The sequence below is a fragment of the Antennarius striatus genome, chromosome 23 (genome assembly GCF_040054535.1).
Source record: "Antennarius striatus isolate MH-2024 chromosome 23, ASM4005453v1, whole genome shotgun sequence".
Lineage (NCBI taxonomy): Eukaryota > Metazoa > Chordata > Actinopteri > Lophiiformes > Antennariidae > Antennarius > Antennarius striatus.
In genome coordinates this window covers 6998842-7025011 of record NC_090798.1, presented here as the reverse complement: position 1 = coordinate 7025011, position 26170 = coordinate 6998842, and positions in this window count along the sequence as shown.

Sequence of the window (26170 nt, the reverse complement as noted above, 5' to 3'; positions counted from 1 at the left end):
TAGGTTTTTCTTACGATCATTTGCGAGGCTGAAATAATGAAATATATTTTGGAATTGGTAGTGGAACAGGAAGAAATATCCTATCTTTAAAACACAAAATAGAACTATAGAGTACTTTTCTGTAGTGAGGCCACTGGAGAGCAAGTACTGACCTCAGGAATGGAGTCAGTGTCACACTACAAAGGGGTCAAAAAGCCCATATATTGCCAATCCGCATATGGACATGTGTACAAGTTAGATGCGGTGGAGCGAAAGGAGGTACATGTGGTTTATTGCCTGCAGTGATAATATTATTACAATGGATAATCAGGATCCGCACACTTTGAAGCTAAGACCACAGTCACCATAATCACTACCAAAAAAGTGCATTGTTTGTTGTTTTTTTTCTATTGCATTGCCTGTTTCTCAAAAGAAAGAAATTGGTCTCCTCAAGGGTACTTCATTATTCCAAAAACACAAACCAACCAAGTAGATTTGTGGGTGTCCACTGCTGCTACTCAGAAACAGAAACTCACATTCATTGTAACACCTAAAATGAAGATATGTAAGTTAAAAGCCTGAGTCCAGAAGTGGAATGGTGCACTAATTAAATCTCTTGAGACAAACTCTTTTTGAACTATTCGCATGTAGTATGATTGAATTGTCCAACCAAAATGGACATATCTTACAACCAGCTGACCTCCTTATTTCAGCAAATAGAATAACATAAAGCTGAGTATAATAACATCCTTCAAAGGGTCCTCTCTATAAAGATCTAACCTTGTTGACTTTGGTTGGCAAAGATCAATACGCATCAAACACATTTAAAGGGGACTGGTCTGTTCTATGGACAATGTCACCAGCTCGTCCTGTTTTATTAGCATTGATGATGCCGTAACAAGGATAATTGTACGGACGTACTTGAAGTCAGAAGCCTTGAGTTCATGAAGTCCATGCTGATTGGATCCTGAACGTTCCTATGGGTGGACCCCATGCTGTGTAGGTAGACAGTGCTACATCCTCAACTCTGATTCTCAACACCCATGGCCTTCAGGGCTGCATGCACAGTCTACTCCAGGACTCCCTGTTCATGTATGACGCCATTGCAACAGACTATTTTATAACAATCATTAAATTTCCTGACAAGATCATGCCACTACAATGACCTCCTCTCTGACGGTCAACAAAGGCATATCAGCAACCCCCCGCTCCACGCCCCCGGTTTGGCAGCTGCACCTACCTCAACTGTAAGGCTTTACAGAGGGTGGTGAAATTTGCCAGTATGGTGCTGCCCTCCATGGATAACCTCTACACTCAGTGGTGTAGGAAGAAGGCCATCAGGATCATTAAAAAGTCACTTCACCTCAGTCACAAGCTGCTCTGCAGCTGCAGACTGTCCAACGGTAGATCAGACAGCATCTGTACCCACACCAGCAGACTGTCCAGTGGTTCAGTACCATCTGTACCCGCACTAGACTCAGAGACAGCTTCCCTCCCTCAGGCCATAAGACTCCTTATTAGCCTATTTTAGAAAGATCTCCACTGGGAATGCTGCTAATCTGTATATTGTGTTATTTATTTCTGTCTTATTTTGTTTAATTGACTTTTGTGTATATTTTGTTAATGCAAACTTTAAGTGTCTCTACTAGTATGCACCTTTATTAATGTCCCCTCTATTCATTTCCACCTTTTTATACTGCATGTGACACAAGAACTTCATTACCAGTGAGATGTATTAGAAGCAGTAAATATAATAGCAACTATAGAAAATTTTACCTTTGGAATAAGAAATATGAATTCTGCTGTGGACAACGGAAAAGGAGGACGCATTTGTAGGTAGCATTTCAAGGAACCTCTGAATTCAAACAGCCCAAGTCATGCCACTGTGACACATTTAGCCTACAAATGGATCTGCATCGAAGTTCAGCATTTTTGATCTGGTCCCAACAATGATTACTTGGCTGTGAAGTTAACTGGTGTTGGCAGTTCTACATACTGACATAGCAATGAATCATCTGAACACATTGCTGTACTACACACCTTTTACACTTGATATAAAAAAAAGGCTTCAGACAAAAACTTTTTTCAGGAAAACTGGGAATATGCTTAATAGGAGGAAGCATTTCTTCAAGCATTGAGGCAAAATTAATCCAACAACCAACAAGCGTGTCTATCGTAAATCTTAAACTAAACCAACACTGAGGTCAACATTGGACAAAACCGATTTTCTGATTAAGATCTCTGTTGTTCTCAGAGGACCAGGTCTTGTCTCTTCCTTTCATCCACCTTTGGCTTCATCTGACATGTACAAGAACATGAAACAGAGGTACAGTAACAGCTGCTCAAATGTAGACGTTCAGAGGATTTCGTACTGATAGAGTCAACTTTCCTCATTTCCCCCCTTCGTTTCTCATTCATCTTCATCCCTCTCCTTCCCCCTTTCAAAAGGTCAACAGCATTAGTGTTTGAATTCTCCATGGCTAGTAGTACAGTGCTGCTCTTCTGGTTTGGAAACATGAAACTCTTAGTATAGCTCAACAGATTAAAGGGTGAAATGGATATTATATTTCCCCCACAACCATGAACTTTCCTTGCATATATGTGTATGTGAGGCCTGTGCCTTTTGCATTTGTCATTAGAACCATAGCAGGGTATCAAAGGCTGAAATGCTGCTGGGAATGATGAATGGCTTCCATGTGCTGTGGTCTATGTGATGATCACCTCAGGTAAGGGCTTTTGGTCCTGCTGGCAGGAGAACAGAAAGGCTAAGTGGCTATGGCGGCTCATAGCTCCCCGTAGCCTCTGGCAGCAGCTCATCAGCTTATTCCCCGGCTTCTCCAAGGGCCCGTGTGGATGAGGTCTCACGCAGGCAAGTGTTGGGGGGAAATTGAGACAAAGCGAAATTTCCTCCAGACCAGAAGTGGGACAGGGGAGGAGAGGGAGAAGGAGCTCATCAGCTTCCTTCCTCTGCCTTCAGGCATGCTGTCTTGGCGTAGAAGAACTAACTTGTGAAAGAGCTTGTCAACATGTGTCAGTGTCAGTGCTGCTCTGTGCCCCTCTCCTCTTCCCCACGTACATGAGTGCATGTGAAAATCTTTGACCTAGAGACGTGTCAAATATGTCTAATTTAGACCTCCCAGTAACCCCCATTCCCCTCCATTCCCCTGCTTCCATGTCTCACTGCAACTCACAAGCAAGGCCTGATCTGTAGAGAGAGGAGAAGGAATTCTTAAAAGAGAAACTATTACATGCTGTCATCATTACGCCTGTTTCTAAAAGGTTCTCCGTCTCTTATGTGCACAAGCTGCGGCACTCAATAGCTGCAAAGATCAATGGTTTCCTGCCTGTAGTGCTGCCTCACATCATCATAAAAAGTTTGTGCTGATCTTGTGGAGAAGAAAAAGAAAAGATTGTTCTCTCCTTTCACATTCTCCCTTGACTCTGTTTTCACCAGAGATGTTTTCCGTCTGTTGCACACTTTGGCTTTGATATCGGAGCATCTTGGGGGAATCGCCCAGACGGCCAGGAAAGACTTATTCCTCACGAACAGGAGGGTCACTACTAGTTGAGGTGAGAAGAACCTTGAGGGTATGGTTGGGTGGAGGGTCAGGGGGTCAAAGTTCAAGATGTTTCAGGATGGAGGTTATAAGAATGTGTTTAAAATCAGGTGATTGGTTTATGCTAATGTCCTCTCAAGGGGATTTATTGAAAGTATTTGTGCTTTTTTTTTTTTTTTTAATCAGTGCCGTGTAGGGTAACTGTCTCTTTCAAGTTTTCTCTTTTAAAATGAAAATTAGTCGTCTATAAATACTCCAGCACTTCAAAACATACACTGGGGTTTTGCCAGCATTGACTTAGATGAAAATCAGTCACTCTGCACCCTGGAACACGAGCATCTATTCCTCCTTATTCAGATTGGAACTATATATAGACGCACATACCCACACACATTCACTCGTTTTATTTGTCTTGCTCCCATCTTCCACTCTTTGTCTCCAGCTTCCCCATGAGGCCAGGCGTAGGCTCAGTCCCTGCAAAATTCAATTTGCAGTTTAATTCTCTATCAAAAACACGGTCAAAGCTGTTTGTTGAGCGCAACACAAACAAGCAAGGACACAGTCTCAGCGTGGCTCCTTCCACAACGTCATTACTGCTCAGCCCTCAAGTAACAGATTTATCCGTAATTGGTGAGTTGTCTTAATTGACTTTAGCTAATTTATGGATTATATTATTTTTACCCTCTTCCTTAATTGAACCATAACTTCCATGTGTTTCCCTGGCTAACCAGGTCCAGGGTAATCGGTATGAGTGCTCCGAGTTGTGCATGTCTGTGTGAAAACTGCAGGATTTGCACCATCACATTCAGTTATGTGCAGCAGCTCAATGGAAAATCAATCTGGTAAGAACAATACGGATGAAAAATAATAGCAATAAGTGTTCAGGAACAAAAAGCAGGAGCATCTATTTTTGAGGCTGATGGAGAGTAGTGTCTCGGGGCGCAAGATTGTCTCCAGGCTGGTTACTACTTGTTTCATTTATATTGGTGTCATTGCAATATTATGGTATACCTCACTGACTTTGAACATCAAATGAAAGAAAACCAAGGGAATAGTAAAGCTTTCGAGAGTTCATTTATGCGTAGACTGTAATCTGGAGGCCTGTATCTGAACCAGGCATCTGAAGCACAGTCGGATCTGATGGATGTAAAGAATTCACATCAATTCATAAAACTATTGTAACATTTCACACAATATTAGAGTAGATCTGAGATTAGTTGGTTTTGAAATGTTTGGGTTTATTGTTTTACTCAGATGCACATTTCTCTAGTAGAGCTTGAAAGAAAGAATGTGAGCAAACAGGAATGGTGAGACATGGAGGACTGAGAGTGGATTATTCCAGAAGTTGCTGGATTGCCTTTCTGACCCTTCCATCTGGTACCAGTTTCAACCCCGTACCAGTAACAACATGAGTTTGACCCAGAATGCATCTGTGCATTGGATACACAATATTTTCTTTCAAGTCTCATCTTTTCCAAGCTCAAATATGAAATTTGGGAAGTAAAAGCTGAAATCATTCGGATGTATTTTTCCTATAACAGATGACAATATGGCAGCGGCTATAGAGCGCACATATTTGTGAATTAGTCTGACTTAAGCTGAAAACTCTAATTACTATTTATTTAATTATTTTCTTGGAAAAGGCATTGACTTCTGGAACATGACGTGGTAAAGTCTAATTTGAAAATTGCGCAATAGTGAGTAGAGCAGCCTGGAGCGGGAGGAAATAATAGCGGAAATTCTCATTGCTCCACTTGGTTCACATGCTCTGGAACAAATCTCCTCTGCAGTGCTTAAAACGAGCCTGAAGCATGACTGCTGCTGTTGTTCTGTACAACTATCTATCTGTTCTGTGCTAATTACTGTATGTCTGTGTGTTGGGAATGGTTAAGTTGTTGAAGCCTTTGCATATATGATCATTGAGATAACTGCTTTCTAATTACATTTATGTTTTATCATTTATTTTGGTGCTGCAGCTGCAGGACTGGACTAATGAACTGTTGCTAAATAAAAATAACTTGACTGAACTTCAATCAATCATTTCAACTGCCACTGAAAAACACAAATAAAAAAGTATGAATGTATAAAAGTTTAAATTGATAAATAGAAGTGGATGGAATGTGACAACATGTGCAGCGTCTGTCTGTGTTGCTCTGTCAGACCACTGGCACCCCTAACCCCACCCCATCTGACACACACACACACACACACACACACACACACACACACACACACACACACACACACACACACACACACACACACACACACACACAGCTATGACATAATCATAATGAGAGAAATATACATGCCGTACCATAAGTTCTCAACAAAAGCCAGTATTTAAGTCATGTCAGGTTCACCATTATGCAGCTCTGGATTTGACGGATAATCTGCTCTTGATCGCAGATTAATTTTATCCATTTATTCATTCTCATATTGCAGTGAAGGGCGGTCTATGGATCGCATACAAAGATACAGCCCATCAGGTCTATATTTATTATAAATGGTCTGTAATTCACATTTCATCTGCACTATCTGTCATTTTGTTCTTCCATCTTCTCAGTATATTCTCATCTCTGGACCCAGCATCACATTGCTGGGCTCCTGGAGCTGGCAGTCGGCTCTGGTCAGACAATACGAAGTAGTATTTCAGTTTGCTTCATCTGTTCTGAGAGTAGGAGACATTCACTGCTTATTGCACTTTGGCTTTGAGCAATTTTTGCCTCCTACACAAAGGTCTGAGAGCATTTTCCAGTTAATCATTTTCTTATTATTATGTATTTCTATGGCTTTTCATAGGATATGACCCTCTATATACAAACATTTAAAAATGGAAATTTTAAGCAGTAATCCAAGTCCTCGATACACATTTGTTACTGTAGTTTGTTCATTTAATAAAGAACTGAAATTACACTTTAACATTTTCTATAAATTAATAAAGCAAATAGCTGTCATTTTAGGAATAAACAAATTATAATGTATGCTTACATACATACATGTAAAATACATGTCTCGTTATGTTTTCTCATTCACCCACTTGTGTTTGAGATGAATGTTTGTCTCTCTATCGTTGTTGTTGTTGTTATTATCAATGATTCTGAAAGGCTGACCAGGATCTGCTGTACTCATTTTACATATTCTTTTCAATGTTTTACAATGAAAGCCTTCAATCCAAATGGGCAATAGAATGTTTGCTGAAGTGTTGAAAGGATTGGAGAGGAATTTGAAACATCTGACGTATTACATTTACACTAATAGAAAAGAGCAGCAATAGTAAACAGTAGACATAGAAATTGGGAATGAAACCAACACCAGAGAGGCTTCTTGAATAAAAAAAGATCTAAATTACAGGAATTAGGAATAAAGCCCTGACAATAATCAGGCAGGAAATCTATTCTCTTTTAATGACTTCTATCTTTGCGCATTCACGCTTTTCCAAACTTTGAGTTTGTTCACAGTTGAGATGGAGTGGAAATCCAAATAGATATTGAGGTTTTGGCTGCACAGCCCTCTAAAAATACTTTAGTTTGCTTACAAGGAAATGTTCAGGAAAGACACAAGGGTTTACCACACTTGTGTTTTATGCATTTGTGGAATTGAGAGGTGGGAGTGGTGATGGAGGCAAAGATTAGGCAGTGGTGGATGACAGCAGCAGAGAAGAGCTGGGGGGGGGGGGTGATACCAAGACCCAGTTCACATTTGGAAGCGATAATGAAGTTATTTGAATTGATATCGCCACAATTGACAGGCATCAGTAGCCTCAGAAATTCTCCACGGATGCTATCAATCTGCTAATTCAGCTGCTGTTTGGCAGGGAGATATCGCCACCACTTCTACAAACTATTTCAAAACTTTAAATACAAGTACCAGGCAGTAAGTGCACTTAGACATAATAATGTATAATAATAATGCGAGTTTAATCAGTGGGAGGCATGCAAAGGAGAAAAGGAGGATGTGCCCTCGTACATCAATCTCTTCTTAGAGAGGCTTAGCAGTCCTGGCCTTCAGCTGGGAGCTCTCCCTCTTTCATTATCGCTCTCTAACTATCTCTTAAGTTTTCTGTCACTGTCTCTCTCACGCTCCCTCCCCTAAATCTGTACGCTTGTTAACACAAGACATTTGTGGAGGGGAGAGATTCCGTCCATCAAGGTTTTCTTCTGCCTCCTCCTTCAAGCTGACTCACAAAAAAAAAATAAACATGCACAACGGGAGAGATGTGAAGACGGTCTTGTCTGCTAGTCGTTCTGTCGACAAAAGAGGCCCGAAATAGAAAATGAGTGAGAGACAGAAGGAGACACCTCTCCCAGCTATTTGCAGCATTGTAAAGCTTCACATTCTGACAGTTCTTTATCATTAGCTTTCATTCTTCTGTCTCTCCAAATGAGCATTTCATATTCTGAGCCAGGCTCTTTATGTGCGTGCATGCACACGTGCGTGCTGGTAAAGGGGCGGGGGGACTAAATCAATTCCAAATTATTGCACCTCTCAGTAACTGATGGCCATGTCGGGGCAGAGCAGAAATGATTAATGATGATACTATGGACAATATGAGTAAGACACACACTGGGACATTATCGCCTGCATGCCGACAGACACACACACACACACACACACACACACACGCTGAAAAAAAATCGGAATGGGTGGAGATTACTGAGGGGAGAAAGACATCACAGCTCCTTTTTGTGCTGAGAAGAGAATTCAGCGTGTGTCTGTGCGTCTGCGTGTGTGTGTGTATGTGTGTGTGTGTGTGTGTGTGTGTGTGTGTGTGTGTGTGTGTGTGTGTGGTAGACAAAACGAGGGAAAGTCATATACAGTAGGTCCCAATACAATAAGATAAGGTGTGTCATAATAGCAATGCCAGTACAACACCAATGACTCGTCATGTGAGAGAGAAAGTAACACTGACCAGTTTGAGCAAAGCAGACAACATTCAGTCAACACATTTACAGAATAATTTGTTTTTCTTTATTTAAAAAAAACAACAACCCAGAAAACATTTATTTTCCAACATTTCATAGGCTAAACCCGACAAATAAGATTTTGTGACATGAGGGTTAACATGCTGACTTTGAACTACTCACAAGTTTGGATCATGCCTGGGAATTGCATTTAAATGATCTTAATGGTTATAATAGCTTGTAAATGAAAATGAGGTCGTTTTCTGGTCATGTGCTAGCATGCTAACTTTGTTAAAAAGCACGAAAGCATGAAAGTGTTAATTGTGATGATAGTTGATCTGATGATGATGCATTTCAATCTCTGGAAACCATTCATCTCTGCCGTTTCAGGGAAAACCATGCAATTGTTAGCTAGCCTGCATTCGTGCCTCTTGTCTATTCCCATTCGATTCACAGAGCTAAACATCTGTTTCTCTGAAAATCCACCCAGCTTTGTTTGAAAAACCAAGAATGTTCAACACTGCAGTTCTACAATTTTTTTTTTCACCCCAATATCTTTAGACTCCTCTAACCATCTGGATGAAAACTCAAATGCTAGTACGCTTCCAAAGTTGTGACAGGTAATGGTTTTTCACAGAAACAAATGCAAATACGAAAGAGGCACAAGGCTGGGTTAAGTCTGCGAGAAGCGGTGGATCCATCCAACTACCTAACCTGACCGGATCGCCATTCCCTGAAGTCCGGCCCTTTTAGCACCTAAACTCAACTACATGCCCTCAGAAAACTCATATTTACTTCTCACGGCTGTCAAAGTGGCAAAAGGCTAAAGAGCAGAATAGCTCCCCAGTTAAAAGGTCCTGAAAGAACACACCTGCTTCGGTGCTTTTGGAAATACACTATTACATATTATAAATATGTAGAAAACACCAAAGTGAGTTTCTGTTTTTGTTATTTCTGCACTTTTTTTTATTTATTTATTTTATTTCACACCTTCTGGTCTTGCATACAAAGCTGAATTGTCTCTATATATCTATAACCTTTGGAAGACAAGGTGTTGTTCAAATCATGTACAATTACTACCCACAGTCTTAGTCTTCTAGATGCTAACACACACGTAGCATTAAAACCGTGCTTCTAAATAACTACCTACATCCCGACATCTGGGGAAAAAACAATACATAGAATGACCACTCATGTAAGATCTTTGTGCAAAGTAATTTTTGTCCCACCCACAGCTCAAATGGCTGTTTTGCATTGTCAGTCATTTACTCCCCAAACATACATTTACTCGCTCCGAAAGAGACTTCCATCTTTTATTATCTTGCTGCACAACAAAGCCCAAATTCATGTGTGCTTTCTATCTTACTCATAATCTTCCTCGCAGCACTCAGGCTGCACTCTTGGGAGTCATCTCAAGGCAGTGAGCGCAGCACAGCACGAGCATAAAGTGTTTGCTCGTGCATACACAAACACACTTACACCATTACACACAAGCTCCCTTATGCCTCGTCCCCAGTGCACTTGATAGCTGGTGATAGTAGCCATTGTTCCAACACAATGTTCCCCATCTCTTTGTTGTGCCGTTATTACATTAGCAGCCCTGATTTTATTCCCGTCTCTCTTTCCTCAGTCTTCTAAATCTCTGCTCCACATCGGTGTATTTCTTGCATCCACCTCCCTCTGTTCCCTTTTCCTGTGATTTAGCATTTAGAGTGTTTACTCCGATGTAGAGCCAGAAACTGAGGAAATTATAGCTCCAACTAAGGCGAGCCTCTCTCCGAATTATGACCATTGATTTGTGTCTTCATCATATCTTCAGTGGAACCTTGTTCACCAGCATCGCCACACACTGGAGCCCAGTGCAGCTCAACACTGCCATCCAGTGATGCGCATTCCACCGATGCTCCACAAAAGAGAAAAGGAGATGTTTCTTTCATACTTGTCTCTACATGTCGGTTTATTGGTGGATGAATACATATAGCAGGGAGCACAGGGGTGTGAGAGCACTTATTATCTGCTGTGTGATTTAATACCTCAAGTGGAGTCAGCTCAGCCAACGGCGTGAAGGAAAAGGAGACCTTGTACTTTTGTGCATGACCTCAAGGTGACTGAGTTTCACTCTTTCAGCCTCTCTCCGTCGCTTGGTGGTGGTTTACATTACCCTGGGAAGAGGATTGTGGAACAGAGTGGTGGCCCGCGGCTGGTTGAACACAGGAATGCCCCGGCCATCTGCTGCACATTACAATTAGACCTCAAGCCCAATTCAATTAGCAGTCCAAGCCAATGCCACTGATTGGGCAGAGGGAGGAAGATTGCAGACCGACACTGGCCCACGGTAAACATGATGGAGGGAAGCATGAGAGTTGAAAACGACAGGAACTGTAGCAGAATGAAGGCAATGGAAGAAGTAACAAACCCCTCTAATCGAATTCTTCTGAGATACTAACAAGTCAGGAATATCTGAAAGGTAAACAGAAACAACCCCACGACGAAACATCAGTGGTTGCCGGTGGAAATGTCTGAGATTACATCGAATGTTTGATCAGCAAATTTATCGCCCCATGGCGCAGCCCGCCAGAGATCATGATGAATAATAAAAGACCCAAATTGTCAGGGAGTTGGAAGCCTTTTGCTCCATATCCTGCCAACACAACAAAACAACCGTGGTGCAAAAAGAGATGAAAAACCTAAAACGTGGTAGGGGAAACATGAAAAACCCCTTTTGAAAATGCACAAAAAAAAATGAAGCTAATGGAGTTAAAGGAAGACTTCAGAATAATCACTGATTTATTTATTACCAAATATTTTTCGGATTTTCATAGGTTCATGGTAGTTTTAATCAAATCAATATACTCTGAAGTCCAACAAACCTCCTTGAATTTCTTTTTCTTTTTATTTATTTGATCATACTCCCAAGCAACAAATGCCTGCGAGTGCATCCATCCTTCATAAATTAGAGTGATTGGAAAGTTTGCAAACCCTGGTCAAAGTTGAAAATTTTACTGAGCTTGTACCAAGACTTTTTTTTTTTCTAGCACAGCGAGACGGAGGTACACACACCTACATGCAGAGATAACTTCGGCTGGCTCGCGCCGAAACACAAACATATACGAAAACAGACATATTGTACACAGACCTACCTGCATAATCTGCCTAATCTCCACAAAGTACACACACTATCTGGATCTCCACGTACACATGTTGACTTAGCGGTGGCGGCAGTGGTACATACTTTTTCATATGTTGAAGATGCTGTCAAATATGCTCAGAGGCCTTGGAGACATAATGCACAAAAACACTGGTTCATATAAACAGTGTGCTGCGTGGATATGTTCCCAATTATCTGCTGCATAGTTCTCTGATTTTAACTCATGCCAGACTGGCATCTTTGGAAAACAGAGACTTTTAAACAATCGCGGGTTTGTATATTTATCTCGAACTAATGTTCTGCATAGCAGTGTTTTGTTGGGCAAGAATATCAAAATATGTTTGACTTTATTTGCCCTAACCCTAACACCCACCAACCCCTCCACCCACCGTCTCACTTCATGGTGTTAAAGTTGCGTGTCTGTTATTCTGTATATGTGCGAGGGAGACATCTTGTCGAATCTCGTCTCTCACCTGTTCCTTTGAGCCACAGAACCCCTGCGTTGGATCAGCGAGACGTGGAGAGTGAACGTGCCCTCGCCGCTCAGACGCAAGCATGCAAGCAAATTCTCACAAACAAACGAAAAAAAAATAATAATAATAACACAAACCACAACGGACAGGAGAGCTCAGGAAAATCATTACTGTTAAAAAATGTAAGAGAACCCCACAACAAGATGGTAAAAAACAGAGACGGGACGTATTACAGACGGGGTTGTCAGCAAAAACCTCCAGAAGTGCTTCTGACCTTCCTTTGTGATGAAAAAATACACAACAGTCTCACAGCAGGCGGAACAGAATGGCAGTAATGACTATTTCTTGTTGGATGTCTCTCTTTGTGTCTGTAACTTTGCCCCTTGGACAAATTTAACCGTGAAGCCAAGAGGCTGAACCCGACCTGGACTGATCAGTGTGTTACACTACATGTGGTCTGTTTCAATCAAGCAATACGTGATTGCTTTGTGTGGGGAAATGTTTCCGTGAATGTTATAGTGTGCATACATGACACATTAGTGTATTTATATCTTCCAGGCTGTGTAATAACAGCTTTTAGTTGTTGCCTAGAACTAGACTGGCACTTAAGGCCAACCAGACTTTCTCAGCGGCGGCCCCTCAGCGTTTCCAGTGTGCAGTATTTATGACTCCCCCTGTAGACGTACACACAATGTTTGGGTTGTTTGCTATCTTAATGTGTTTTTAAGGCTCTGTTGTTGTTTTTATTGGTTCTTAATGTTTTTTCATTTGTCTTTATGCCTTGAGTAGTTTTATTTGTTTAAATTTGTTTAATGTGTGCTCCTGGTTTGATTTGTCTGATGTTGAGCAGCGCTTTTTTTTTATCAAGGCCGTGTTGTGTTTTAAATGTGTGCTTCAAATAAATTGACAAGTATCTTATACATCATTATGAGAAACTCTGGTTCTCGGCGTTTATGTGCATACATACTCGGCGTACAGTCGATGTTCGTGGTGAGTCAGCATCTCCGTGTTGCAGCCCTGACAGGCCGTGTATATGTATGTCAGGCTGGGTTAATGCTTCGGGTTTCAGACGCACACCTAAAGGTCAGAGCGCATTGTGTACAGATCCAGAACATATTACGTGTCAGAGTGCATAAGCGTAATGATGCTCTGCGTGCACAGTCAAGCTCGGCTATTTCCTGCCTGTGCAATCAACAACAACGCAGTTTAGTGAAAATCACTGAATTTACATAATGAGCTCTTTTTCCAAGAAAACTCCATGGGGTACCTTTAATTACATTACTGTTTATATCAATATAGCATTGCATATAGTGCGACTGACCTGTTTCTTTTCCACTTCAACTAACCTTTGGGTTTGTTTCTGTGATCATGTGACCCCCCCCCGCCCCCATGTTTGTTGCCCCTACATTAAAACCATCTTACTCCTTTCCAAGGTTTAAGCAATAACTAGTCTTCTTGGTAATTTGCTGGAATGGTCCTTTAATGTTTTCCCATTTACCCTGTACTCCACGTATATATCAGAATGCCTCCGGTTGACTGAATGGGCACTGGCAGCCTTCATATTAAGAAAAGGTGGCTTTCAGCTTCCTCCTTTCATACTAAACACACACTGGAGGTCAAGTATCGCATTTCTCAACCTCAACCTCACTCAAGGGCCTCTATCTTTTTCATCCCTTTTTTTTTTTCCCTTTCCACCGCTGCCTTTTTTATACTTCCTTTCTTCTCCAGCAGATGCAGACAGTAGATATTCAATGCCGGAGTAAAGCCCTGGCTGCACACACTGCCGCCCATCATCTGTCTGACGCACACACATGATCCAGACTCACTCAGAAATTACATGTTAACGCACACAAAGAGCGACGATGGGCTATATATTCACTGTGGATCACACACACACTCACCCAGCCTTACCTCCGTGTCCTCTTTGCCCTGTCTGAAATGTATTGTTTAGGTAAATGAGTCTGTGCGCCCAGCGGGGGAATCAGCATGAATAAGAACCTGAATGCATTACCCCATTACTCCTCTCTCTCTCTCTCTCTCTCCCCCTTTCTCTCTGTGTGGCCTCTGCCTCGCTCAGCACCCTCAGTCCTTGAGAGCTCAAATTGACATTGGAGACCTGGTTATTAATATGTGGGTGTAGTGGATGTGTGTGTCCGTGTGTGCAGTGCAGACTGATAGAGTGCTCTTGTCGTTTGTGCGCATCAGATGTTGTGTGATTTGTGTTGAGGGAAAGATGAAGATGTGTTTGTGGATGTGTGCGCCCCCATGCAGACAGCCTGACTCGAGCAAGCTCTCTAATTAGATAGACAGAGTGGAGCACACCGGAGGAGAGGGATAAAAGAAAGGTTGCCTCTCTACACACCTGCAGCGAGAATTTCCTGCATATGTGCGTTTTCTTGTGTAACACGTGTGCATGCCCCTGTATGCACATGTTGTCATGTATTTTTACCCACCTGTATAAAGCTCACCTGCGGGCTTTTATTTGTGCGCTTTTCAGTGGCTTCTTGCTTGAATGTATGTGTGTGTGTGTGTGTGTGTGTGTGTGTGTGTGTGTGTGTGTGTGTGTGTGTGTGTGTGTGTGTGTGTGTGTCAGGTGTCACCCAGCCAGTCTGATCCCCAAATGCTGCTGCTGTTGGCATGGTGACGGCTGCAGCACTGCGAAACGCTGCTGCCATGGTTTCCAGGCACGCTAAGCAGGGGGGAGAGGACAAGTACAGCAGCACTATACCCCCTTCCTTCTTTGCGTGTGTGTGTGTGTGTGTGTGTGTGTGTGTGTGTGTGTGTGTGTGTGTGTGTGTGTGTGTGTGTGCTGTATGTTGGGAGTTCCACATATGTATTTATTTACTTTGCTGTAAGTCACAAGGTATGTGTTTAATTTGTTCACCAACAAATGGATCAGAAAGCCATCCTCTGCTCAGAGCCTCTGAGCTCTAGTTTGTAATGTTTACTTAATGGATATTCCTCTTAAACCTGTGTTTATAAAGACGTCAGCAGCGCAGAATGTGTATTTGTACATATTCAGTATTAATTTGAAATATTTCTATACAAATCACTTGAGGAAAATCCTATCAGGTATCAGGTTTATTTATTTTATTTATTTATTTATTTTACCTGATAACAGACAGAAATGCATCATTCTTTTTTAAAAGTTCTGCTTTTGAATCAGTAATGGCCTTAATTATTTTCATACGATCAAAGAGAAATTCTGCTTTACAAGCTTCACAAGCCACTCACCTTAAAAGCCTGTCTGTGTTCACTCCAGATCTGTCTCCATCTGTATCGTGATTGTTTTTCTGTTGATATTATTTATGGGGATGTCACTGATGTTTGCCAATACACTTTCATTTCCTTAAATGTTAAACTAACAGAGAATACAACATTCATTTGATACACGGAGCCTCTTTTATCCCACCATCATTTCTGAAAAGGAACCAGAACTTTCAAACGAGAACATAATTCTTTTGAATGTGTCTTTACCAAAATCTGTATATCTTGTGTTTTATATGGAGTCACTTAATTTGGTTTGTCAGCTGCTTTTCATGCTTATAAAGTATCTAGAGTTTTGTCCTTTATTCCAATTTACCCCAAAGTGCTGTTGCAAGGAAATTGAAGGAGCAGTGATGAGGACAGAGCTGGATGCTGCTGCTCCTCCTGCGTACTTGCAGTGATTACTATGAATCCTCTGCTATATAAATGTAAATAAATAAGGCTTTTTGTGAGGACAGTTTTGTTTAGCTGTTTGGGCATTGTCCAATGGGATCCAGAGGTCGTGCTCATTCGTGCATTCCATTACTACTTCTACCCCCTGACCCGCCGCTGCTTGTGCGCCTCGGGACCTCCCCTGATCTACTACTTAAATGACTCTAAATGCTAATTCAATAAGCTTCAATGAATGCTTTGAATGATGTAAATAAACCAAGTAAGCATAAACAACCTCAGATGGAGCATAGATATTTCCAATTCTATGTCTGTTGTCAAGATACTCAGAGCAGTTATCTTAGCCACAGCCAAGCGGGTACCAGCGATTTTAGATTTAACTGTTAGCGGTGGTTAGCGTTGGCGATTTGAATGATCGATGTATTATTCTGATTCCACGTTGATTCGTCTTCTTGTTAATGGCTCAGCAAGAATGATGACTCATCATGTCAGTCATGCTTTCTTTGCTTAATAGAAGCCGGCTGGTTATGAAGACCAACGAATCCCATTCAGACACAAGTTGAAATGCGACGCAGTTTTTTTCCATCATTTTTGATGGAAGTTAAATGAGAATTTTTGAAGCGACATCCAAACAGAAATATGTTCCCAGCCAAAGAATAGAGACATTCACAAACAGGTAGAAAGATGAGACCCAGCTCTCTGATTGAAAGGCAGTTGGTGTCCATCTGCTCCCTTTTTTTCATTCCACTACTAATTTATGTTTCAATCAATCAATTTTGCATTTGTGAATTTATCAGATTTGTGAAAAAGGAGGTATTTTCATCCAACTTTCACACTTACATACAAGAAGATATATTAAACCTTTAGTCCTGATACTCTTAATCATAAAATGATTATAGAATTTGTCAAATAGATATGAAATACACTCAATTTAAGTTAGATAAAATTAGATTTCACGTAGAAATAAACACTCTGTAGGGAGTATTTTCAAATAATCAGCAGCAAAGAAAAAGCAATTTTGCAAACCTGATCCCTGCAGGTGAATCACAGATTTAAAGAGATAAATCTCAGATCTCAGTCAAGCTCTGGGAAAATCCAGAAAGCCACCATCATTCCCAGCCTCACAGAGAGTCTTCAGACCCTTAATGTAATTGCAAAATACATCTTCAGTACATTCTCATGCATGCCACACATACTAACACGTAATGTCAGATTCATACTGTGGCTTGTTTGCGTATGTTTTTTTTATGCATGACAATCCTTCCTTGTTTTCCTCTTTTCTTTCTCCTTTGTTTGCTCCTCCATTTGAAATGACTTCTACATGTGCAGTAAATGTGTAACATTCTACTCATCTGTTCCTCCTTCTACCCACACCGCTCACGGCTCCCGTCTCCAGCTCGTCGCTCGCCTCTACCGTGCTGTCCTCCGGCGCCGCAGACATAGTTCTCTCACCAGATGTAATCTGACTTTCCCTTCTTTCCTCATTACCTGAGTTCTAATCCACAGGCTTGTTCCCACTTCTTGTCAGCGCTGCAATCACCTGAGCGCTCCCCACCTGCACCTCATTCCTTTTATCAGCCTTTACTACGTACACTAATGTGCCTGTTTTGTTCTCCTGACAGATTGTCATGTCATGTTACTGTGCTCCTGTTGCCTTCCTCCTACTATCCTGTAAGTGAACCTCCCTACCTGATCTTTTTAGCCGATTACCTGACTCTGGATCCCTGCCAACTGCTTAGAATTTGCTAATAATTCATTAAATTCCACCAGCTTAGCCTCAGAGGTCAGCGTTTGGCTCCTTTTACCAAAACTCGTGCTGGCCATGACAAGATAGCTGGAGTAATCATTTGTGTGACCTGCAAGAAAAAATAATTGTAATTGATGGTGATCATATTGGTGACACAGCTAAAATAGTTGGGTGAAGTCCATGTTATCCTGTTAAAGTGATATTAATGTAACGGTGCCAATCAGAGAACTGGATGGTGCGTGATTTGAAATGTGTGTGTAAAGTGTTACTTAACAATATACCAAGTATAGGTTATCTTACACATGAAATGTGTGTTTTAATCACCAGTGTGTGCACTGTTAGTAGAGTGTTGTAAAAATACTCCTGACCCAACGCTGTAAAAAAATTTTATCCTTCCTACAAACAAGCAGACTCCGATAATCCTCCTGAACATCCCTACATAATCTTCCTTATGCATGTTTTGTTCACCCTCATTCTAATGGAAGAGCAGGACAATGCTCTGAAGCCATTCAGAAAACCTATGCACTCCTCAGTGGCAGAGCAGCAGCACGCATTGGACTTAGATGTTCTGGTCACAGTCCTCTGGTTTTAGTTTTCCTACCTCCATTTTCCCCTTGTCATCCTTTTGATAGCTTTGGGGGTTTTTTTGTTTTTGTTTTTTAATTTCTGTCTGACTTTATATCCTCTACCCTACATCATTCTCGGTCTGTCATCCTTCTCCTGGCTTTCTTTTCCATCCTTCCAAAACATTATTCAAGAAAATGACACGGGGGAGCGGCTGCTCATAAGATAAGATTTTTGATAGCATTACCTTTTCCCAGAAAACCACTTGTGCTCGACTCTTCTGAATTCTGCAGAAGTTCTATTTTTCTAAAACACAAGGGTGGACGAACACAGTTTAAAAGTGAGTGAATGTTACATCCTGAACATAAAAAGTCAAGACTGTAATAATTTTTAACTACTTTATTTGGATTTGAAAGACATCCTCATACTAATCCAATCAAATTTATGACTTGGTTCAAGGAAAATCATCTTTTCATAACCTCTTTTCTCAGAGTGTAAAAGTCTTATATGCCAAGATTTATGTGTGTTTCTGCCTGAAGGCTACATTTATTGAGTGTGCCAGAGGAGCAGGACTGCTGATCTAACCCCATTTCAGCATTTTACAACATGATGAATCAGATGTTCAGGATGAACTGGCCTGTGATATTAGATCAGCAGGAGGACTGATGGTACATAAGTACATAATATTCACCTCATGGATGCCATTTATTAAGATTTAATCAAGTATCTCAGGAGAGGACATGTGAGGCGGTAGCACAGACAGATTCAGAGAGTGTTTGGGTCAAATGTGAACCTGGTTGAACCGAGATCTGCCCTGCAACCCAAAATCCTGATGCTACAGCTATATCCTATGCACGCACATTTAAATGATGAGCCATTCAATGATGTATGTTTGATGTGTGGGATCATAACAATGAGACGAGGATTGACTTTTAAATTAGGATTAGCTGCACTTTATCTGTTTAAGGGCTGAACTAAATGGAACTGCAGATGAAAAAGCCCCTGAATGCACACAGTGCAGTGATGATGCAGATAAGGCTGTGTTACGATGATAAATTTGAGGGTAATCATGATGACATCAGTGGTAATGAACACAAAATGATGCTTATGGTAATGATTATGAGCATTTTGTATTGTGTGCATGTAGGTTTGGCTGTGTAACGCAGAGGCGACCTCGTTTGAAGGACTATTTAGTTTAAAGCCATCAACAGGACAAAAAAGATCGACAAGGTAATTTTTCCCTCCCCATTCCTTATTGTGCCTTTTTTTTTTTCATGTTATCATTTTGAAAATCTAGACTGAGACTGATAGGATGACTGCAGGTCTTTCCATCCATTGGGATCACACAAAATAAGCTAAACTAGTCAAATGATTTCCCCATTTTGAGTCAACCTTGATGGCCAGTATCTTTCATCCTTGTTCTTTTTCTCCTTTATGGCCTATTATAATACTCCCAATGGTTTCGTTAAGATTACAAATACTGCTGAACTAAATGCTGCACTTTTAAAGCCCTATTAAATGTTGCCGTTTGTTATCACAAACGTGCTTGTCTGCAGTCACCTGTTTATGTGTTTTTAAAAAAAAGGCGAACAAATGAGATGGGCCTGGGGCTCCTGTCTTAGACAAAATGTCATTTAGAACAAATAGCTGGCAAAAAGATGTTATAGTCTATAGTCTCCATGTCTCTTTGTGGGTTCTCTCTGGCTTCTCCTGCTTCCTTCCACCTCCAAAAAACATGCCTCTTAGGTGAATTTGTCTCACCAAATTGTGTGCATCGTTGTTCTTTATGTTTTTATTTGCCCTCTGATGAGCTGGCATCTCATTTGGGGTGTATCCCGCCTCTGATGCCAGATTGCTATAGTGCAGATGGAACTGATTTGCGAGAAAATGTGACCTTAAAAGAGCAGAGTGGATTATTTTTCCTCACACAATTTAAAAGAGTAAAAAAAAAAAAAAAAATATTCACATAAGATATCGTGCACGAAGACACATTTTCTGAGGCACATTTTCATGAATTTCCATGAAAGTCAGCATTCTGGGGATGGAAACCTTGCTGACGTCTGCTCATTGGCATTTTAAAACATTTGCCAAACCTTAGAGTCACTATTTGTATGATGTGGACGTGAGGCCAAGCTGTTGGGGACATGGAGAGTCTCTAATGCAGGTGTTATGGGCTGTGAAACACAGAATGACACTTTCATGGAAACTAATTGTGGCCAAGTGTACACACTGAATTCTGCTCTCCTAACGCGTTCATGAAGCTGACAGACCAACAGGTCCTTTACACAAGGCTTCAATTACCTCAGAGAGTCTGGATGGCGTGTCACTATTGATTATTCACAGATGACGTAATCAATAGAAACTGATCAAACTGTTATATATCAGTACATTGATTAGCCTCTCTTGTTTATTGTTGAACTAGGTATCATGACAGCTTTTACTAGCATTAGCATTGTTTCTAGACCTCTTCTACCATGTGTTCATAGTCTGGAAAGGGTTACTCATCTAAATGGGACTATTGGTTGATGTGCTTGGCGTTTTATATTTCAATGAGCACTATCTGGCTATGAGAGCAGCAGAATGTAGTTCTTCTGTTCTGACACTGGTAGGAATAGTGGTGATAGAGGTGAATATGAGTGGATGAGATTTGTTGGATCATTTTAAAAAAGAAAATGACCACATCTCTAAAAATCACTTCTCCTTTTCCTTAAAGTTTGGCACTAGTGAGCTTTCTTTGACCTAGCATGAATGTGTTTTACATTTTGTGTTTTACATTTTTTTCCAGAGAGATGGTAATAATATCAGAACGCTGGATGGAAGCCTGACCTCTTACCACCCATTGATTCATGTTTGTTTAGAGCAACAGAAAAATCAACAGCCAAAGTCTCGATGCCTGTTTACTTTAATGTCTTTTTTGATATGACGTTCTGTATATCAAACATTTCCAAGTCGTCTTCTCAGTTGCATGTCGATGCGAATGTGGGTTCGTCATGTGATCGCTTCTTTCTGAAGCGATTATTTCTTTATAAGTTGTTGGACAAACATGAGCCTGGTGCTATGGTGATTCCATGCTACAAACAAAGCCTTTGGCTCCTCGTTCTTTTTGCTGGAACAACGCTGGGAGAGTATAGATTTGTTTAGCCAGGACTGGTCTGCTGCTTGGAGGCCAGCAGTGAGATGGCATTACACTATCCAGCTAGAGGAATGGCTCATTTAGATTGCATATGTCTCATTTTGCAATAACAAGGACTTGTCTTTATAGTGAGTGTATCTGTTAATTCTAACTGGGTGCTATTTATAGCTTGTACATGGGGCTGAATATGCACTGATTTCTAAAGAATATCTTGTTAAATGATCACAGCCTTAATGAAACATCCCCGCTCCTTTTATGTGAAGAGCTCAGGCAATCAGCAAATGAGATTGAGTTCTTCTACACTGATAGAGATGCTCTATCATCAAATCAATCTGATGGATTCAATTAAAGAAATACCCTGTTTGTCTTTTCCTGTCAAAGTTACGGGGCCCGGAGACACTTTTGATAGATTGACATGCTTTTCTTTTTTTTTTTTAAACAGATTTCCAATGATGTTTTGCAGACAAACCTCATTGTCCCTGTTTGAAATCATCCCAAATGTGATTCTGAACAAAAAATGTGAATTCCGTTATTTATAGTGGCAACTAAACATAGATCAGCGGCAGGTTTTGATCCATCTGTTACTTGGGATCGGTGTCAAAGCGGAGTTTGGTTCAGGGCCAAGTTAGAGTGAATGTTTGCAGGGATTTACTGTATGTATGTGTGATGATTACCACAGATAATGGATTCTCTGGAAGCAAAACTGGAGCCATGATACCGCTGACTCACCAGCAAGCTGTATTTGTTTTGTGTGTGTGTGCGTGTGTGTGCGTGCCTCCTTACAGCATCTTTAACAAGTTCCTAATACTGTCTTGCACCTGAAAATGAACACCTATTTCTCTCCCCCAGAGACTTCAGTTAAATGCTCGACACCCACGCAGAAAACATGCATTGTCCTCTCAAAATAAGTCCTCCTGAAAAACATAAGCAAAACAGTAGTTCCTCACAGACATGTTTAAACAGACGTGAAAATGCAAACACACAGACATAGCAGACTTAATGCTAGTGTTTGCACCAGGGCTGCTATGCTGGATCCTGTTGGAAGCTGCTTTTATGTGCCAGTGAGAGAATCACAGGAGCTAAATAAGCAGCAGGACAAAGAACTACGTGTTTAGAGTAAAGCCACCAGTCATTACCACTGTTGTGAGTTTTTGTGTGTGAGTTTGACCATCATGTCGATGGTCATATTTGTTACCTGAAGTGAACTAACTACCTACAGGGTTTTCCTGAAAATGGAAAAGTGTTTCATTTGAATGATTAAAAAAAAAAAAAAAGTTCTGCATTCACACGGGAATGTTTGCAAACCCATACACACACACACACACACACACACACACACACACACACACACACACACACACACACACACACACACACACACACACACACACACACACAAACAGACAAATGACTATACATACTTGACATTCATCCCTCAGGGCAATGGATCCCAGTGAGAAGCAATTCCCCACTGAGAGGAAACCCACTGAGCCCTTATGCCAATCAAAACCAGGACTTCCTTTGTTAATTCAAACAAATTACTCACCACTAGAAGAATAGGAGGGACGACTTGTGTGTGTGTGTGTGGTGGTGGTGGTGGTGGGGACTTGGGGGCTTGGCCCAGACTCAACAAAGATCCAACAAAATGTTTTGCTTGTTGACAAATAAAAATTTAGGCCAGTATTATAGATACACATCAATCCACGACACACCTTCCTATGACGGAGCTCTCGATCTAAGTTCCTACTCTCACCTATGGTCATGAGCTTTGGGTCATGACCAAAAGGTCAAGATGCCAGATACAAGTGGCTGAAATGAGTTTCCTCCGTAGAGTGGCTGGGTGTACCCTTAGAGATAGGGTGAGGAGCTCAGTCACCACGACCCGGCCCCGGATAAGCGCTTGAAGATGGATGGATGGATGGATGGATGGATGGATGGATAGTTTATGATTCAACTACTGTCCAAGCATCGGTACTACACTGTTTTCATCCATTTCACAGATCGTTTCCAACTTTACCGTCTAATTTATTTAAAGCAAATTAAAGTATTTTCTGTTTTAGCAAAAGCGACTTGTCTCAATGCTATACCTTCATCATACATTTAATGACACATCCATAGGTACACCACTAACATGGAAGTCACGGATGTCCGGGAGGGACTGGGATACCAGGATTCCATGTAGATCATACACCATCACATGGCAGCAATTTGGAAAGCTAAATGAAAGAAATAAAAGCGTGAAATGAAGATTTAAAATAATGTGTTAGAAATCATGGAACGAGAAAGGGATGAGGGGAAATAATGAAGAAAATAATGAAGGTAGGCAGGGAGGACCTTCAGCTGTGACTCTTTTTGTTATTATCGTTAAATATTTTAACTGCGACTCTAGTGGCAGAAATTACTCACCTGGACACCTGATAATTGTGAGGTTTGAAAATGTATCGCATAAAAAAAGCAGCTAAAGAGCATCAGCCTGAACTCATGTTTGTGATCCGTTGAGTCACATTAATTTAATATTATGTGTTTTTTGTGTTTTTTAATGTTTTTTTTTTCTCCCCTTTTCAGTGTTTTTTTTTTTTTTTTTACCTGCAACACAAAGTAATTTTTGTTGTCCAACTAACAAATTTAAAATTATTATTGTTTTTTTTTTTTTTTTACTCTCAGAATTTGAATTCAAGAGGAATGGATTTGTTAAAGGTGACATGTTGTTAAAAATGCTTCCTAAATATTTATGTGGAGTGTTTCCTGTCTGGACAGCTCAGTACACGATCGAGCCACGAGAAACAGGCACCATGTATAAATATTTTCATATATTGTGTATTTTAAATATGTGATTTGGAGTCAATCACTTTCTCTAAATGAAATTGCAAAATGCACTTATAATTGAATAAAAGATAAAAGCATCAAACCACCTGTTGGACGACACCGCCACCGTCTTCTGGGTGCGTCTCTTTAGATACAGAAAGACCTGAAACTGTCAGAACTCATTACGTAACGGGAATTTAAATCTAGTTTAAAGGATTAAGAAAATACTACTAATGGGATTGCTTTTAAGACTATAACTGTTTTCTCAATTCTCTTGGAAAATAGATTTCTAATTTCAACAAGGATTTGACCTAATTAAATACCAGACATTTAACAGAATACAGGGAATGATAAAAAGTATTATATTTTTATAAATCTTCTATCAGAGGACTCCCAGACTAATTATAGTAAAGATCATTAGGACACGTACAGTTTTCTTTCTAAATAACAATCCTGATGTTTCATGAAATGCTGCCGATATTCAGGGTTTCAATTGTTAAACACATGCACAAACGCTTGGCAATCCTGCAAAGCAACAGGGTCACAGGTTCTCATTGGAAGAAATAACAACCTGTCCCTGCAGGAGGCTTTGGTCACAGGTCTGGCCTACTTCAGTGCATTTTGGCCTGGTTTGGGAGCTCTCTGATTATTCTTTGAGCGGGAACAGAACGGAGGTGGATTTGCCTCCCACAAGCCCATCATCTGCTGCCTGCTATGACAGCCGTGTTGTGTAGTTGCGTGTCTGTGTGCAGGCAGTGCGTGTCTTTACGCTTTGCTGTGTGTCTTGAGCTGCACAGAGCGGGTTTTTGACGAGAGCTATACCTGACATAGCGGCCCAGGAGTCCTGCAGGATGATTGAAATATGTGAGAGGTTTCGCTTTCCGTCACTCATGCCGCACTTCCCCCTAACTCACAATCTCCTTTTTGCATCCTCTGGTACACAAACACAATAAGCATAAAATATTGGTCATTTAAAATCTATATTTCTGTGCCATCCATCATCACCTTCTCGTCCTGCATGCACTGCAGATGTTTAATCCTCTTTTGATTGTGAATTATTTCTGATTCAAATTTTGTAATATTAAATTTTCAATGGAGGTATATGAGAAAAAAAAATCACAGGGACATCTCAAACTGCCAAAACAGGTTTTACATGACCTTTACTGGCCGGTGCAGGTTAACTGGATGTCCATGTGCTGCACAGACACACACTTCTCATGCTCGGCTCACATTATACGCTTAGTGCCACTATGCAAGCTGGCTGTGCGGCTGAATGGATGTATGATTTGAGACCTGTCTTTGAAGTCCACCGAGGCAGAGGAAGGGAAGTGATGGATTTATGTTTCATGACATGCTTTACTGGCACGCTGCCCCTCTCAGTCGCTTTGACTCATCTCGAGTTTATACTGTGGATTTTTAATCCTATTTATCCAAAGCTGACATCCTTGTATAATTCACCCTTCTCTGTCTTCTTTGTCTCTCTTTACTCGTCTTCTCTATCTTTGTTTATATATATTTTTTAAACCTATCTGTTCTTGCGTGTCTTCATCACTCACCTGTCTGTCGACACCTCGCTTCACGATGCTAAAAGAGAAAAAGCATTTTTTTTCCCTCAGCGCTCCTGATGAGGAAGTGTCTCCTCTCTTTTTTCAGGAAAAATAAAATTGTGTAAGAAGGAATTGGGTCATTTAGTAAATTGGGCAAGCTATTGTTTAGGTTTTTTTTGTCACAACCGTGTATATTTGAGACCTGCTTTCTTTATGGCAGGCTGGAGGTAGTCACGTGTATTTACATTTAATTGTATGCATAGACATGTTGTCACATTGACCTAAAGTGCCTGCATTTGTGCTGTCATGGTGAGTGTTTCAAATTAATTCTGCACCAGAGGGATCAAATTTACTTATTTGTTGTGTTGGTTTGTCTGTCTATGTTTCAAATATGCATGTTTTTGTTTTTGACTGCTTTTGGGACCCACTGGATTGCTGATATTTTATTAAAAATGTGATCACAGAAAGGATAGCCGGGGCAAGTTTTATCCCCTTACTCCAATTCTTTTGTTTCATTCCACCGAACTTCTGTAGAAATTTAATTCTAAACATTGTTATGTACGTTTCATAGCTGAGGGGGAAAAAAAGGCCAGATCAGCAGAAAAATATTCCTCTTGTTTGTTTTACAATCAATGAATTGAAAAAAACCTATAACA